This window comes from Sinocyclocheilus rhinocerous, unplaced genomic scaffold (genome assembly GCF_001515625.1).
Source record: "Sinocyclocheilus rhinocerous isolate Xijiao unplaced genomic scaffold, SAMN03320098_v1.1 scaffold3494, whole genome shotgun sequence".
NCBI lineage: Eukaryota > Metazoa > Chordata > Actinopteri > Cypriniformes > Cyprinidae > Sinocyclocheilus > Sinocyclocheilus rhinocerous.
The window spans coordinates 39,586-42,099 of NW_015648590.1; the positions used below are offsets into that span (position 1 = coordinate 39,586).

Here is a 2,514-nt window from a genome sequence, read left to right on the forward strand (position 1 = left end):
CTAATTTACTAGCTAATAAAAATAAACTTAAATTGTAATTGTTAAAAAATGTGAACGTGTTAAATAATTAAATGTTGTATTTAAAATTATTTATATTTTAATATTATATTATGCATTTATATTATTTTATAAACACATCTAAATTAACATATAAAAAAAAAAAAATGTTGCTGAGATTTGATGCAGTGACGCAATTTTGCATCGTGATTACGCAATGACGTCACCGCGCAATGACATCGCGTCATTTAGCAACTTTTAGCAACAAATCAACCTTCCTTTAGCAACTTCCCCTGAAAATTAGTTGGCAACACTGAGCGCACGAGCAGACAGAACGAGAGCGAACTTGAAAGAGAGAAGACTCAGTAGCGCGAATTCAATGAAAATACAGTTTAATAATCCAGCAATAGATTATTAACAAATGAAGACCCAGATTAGTGAGATATTGACTCTTAAAAGCTCACGCTTTGAGAAAGACGACAAGAAACAGCACTGAAAGAGACGCAACAAGAAGCTGATGAAATGGAGCCTAATCAGTATTTCTTCGGAGGAATACTTGATTTATTTTTCTGATACATTTCTCCTTGGTGAGTACAAATTTCGTTATAAGAAGTGGATTTAATTAAAATAAATGTGAATACTGTTATTAGATATTGTAAAGTTAACCAGGAATGTGAGTTAGTAATGTAAAAATGTGTTGAAAATGCTTAATTTTTGCTCCAATACGATCTGTTAGTGTATATAATTATGTTCAAGTTGTTGAAGGGTGTTTTATTTGTGAAGATGTGATAATTTCTCTAAGTGAAATGTGTTTCATGTGGTGCTAGTTTTGCTAACACTGTGCATAGACTCTAGTATTGTAATTGAGCACATGGCGATTAGCATGTATGTGTTGCGAATATGCAAATAATTGCAGCAGACGCTTTAGTCATTTGAAATGGTTTATTCGAACAAGTTACTGATGATTGTTTTTGGCTTTGTTTTTGTCAAGGCCGGGTTTTTTTTTTTTATATATATATTTTTTTGTCTTTGTTGAGAATTGTGATCCTGAATCCTGTCCCTGCTGAATACTCGTATTCCGGTTTGGACTGGCCAGCCATCCCATCATTTCGTGCCTGTAAACAGAGAAAAAGAGTGAAATTTGTTGATCTGGTAGGACCAAACTATATTTGTTTAGAGTTTTTCCAAGTTTTGCTGCCTGGATTTTCTCTGGATCAAACAATTTTTTTCTTTTCTTCGTGGACTGAATTTTTCCACTTTTGATGAACATTGCTATATTTCTTTACTTTTTAAAAAAAAACTGAACTGGACATTGAGACTTTTGACTTTGCATCTGAAACTTAACTGGACATTGAGACTTTGAATTCAAAACTGACACTTGAAAATGAGAATTTCATCTTGAATATAAAAATCTAATTTTGAAACTGAGACACTGATTTTGAGTATTTGAAATTTAATTCCAGAAACTTATTTGTAATTTGGAAACTGAATCTGAACTTATTTTTTTTTCCTTTTCTTTAAATTTTGATATCCTTTTGTTACTTTTGGGTTTTACTATTCAATTTATCTGTTATTGTAATTGTGTTTTGGTTATTTTTTATCTAATTGCAATTTCAAAAGGGCAGTAATCCAAGTGAAAGGATAATCAATCAATCAACAATATACTATTTTTCCAGTAACTGACTATTCCTTTGAACTGTGTTATTAATTGACTGACCCTTGAAATAGGTAATACTCTTACACTTTTTGCTTACCTTTTGCTCTAGTGAGTCGACACTTGTCTTCTGATTTCTGGTCCAAGCAATCCCACGTAGTTACCACTGTACCAAAGTTGTGGTCACATAGTAACTTAGTAATTGTGAACCAAGCGCTACTCAGTGCGTGTTACAAACAGCAGTGAATGAAAAACTGAAGAAAACGCAGAAAGATGGATCCCAGCAGATAAAGGAGAGAAATATGTTGAATTCTCTGTCACTTTCTCAGAATATTCGATATTCCCCATCGAACCCCATTTAAGCAGTTAACTAGTTTGTTGTAATTTAATGCCAGCATAACACAACACAATATGGTAAGTATAAGATAAATATGCAAATATATAAATATATTTTAAAAAATTAAAGAAAAAGTAATATACTGGCACAGATTTTGCCAGTAAAGCAAATCTGTTGGTAAGCTTTGCGTATAAAAAAGATTTGATTCCAGTACATTTTTAAAATCTTATACTGTGATGTATCCAATCTGCAACCAAACTGCAATGTTGTTAAATGTTACTAGTATCAATCCATCCATTCATGAAGCTGTACCCCCATAGCTATTCACTGCCAAACATAGAGCTTGAAAAACTTGCCTGTGTCAAGGGGCATGAAACATTCATTTATATCACTGGTATCACTCACATTTCCATGTACATTCACTGCCAGTAAAATCAGCACTCTGGGTGAAGTGGGCTGTTTAAACTTCACTTGTCTCCGCTCACCTGAGAGACTCTTGACACAAATGTCATTTTGAGATTGCTTG

General features: G+C 32.8%; 1 long non-coding RNA gene across 1 annotated transcript; it reads right to left on the bottom strand.

Moving 5' to 3' along the window:
- Positions 1-1,011: 1,011 nt before the first annotated feature.
- Positions 1,012-1,810, bottom strand: LOC107709928 (uncharacterized). Its single transcript, XR_001636539.1, has 2 exons — positions 1,752-1,810; positions 1,012-1,112 (listed from the first exon to the last, which is right to left on the bottom strand). It is a non-coding gene; the product is annotated as an uncharacterized LOC107709928 (long non-coding RNA).
- Positions 1,811-2,514: the final 704 nt, after the last annotated feature.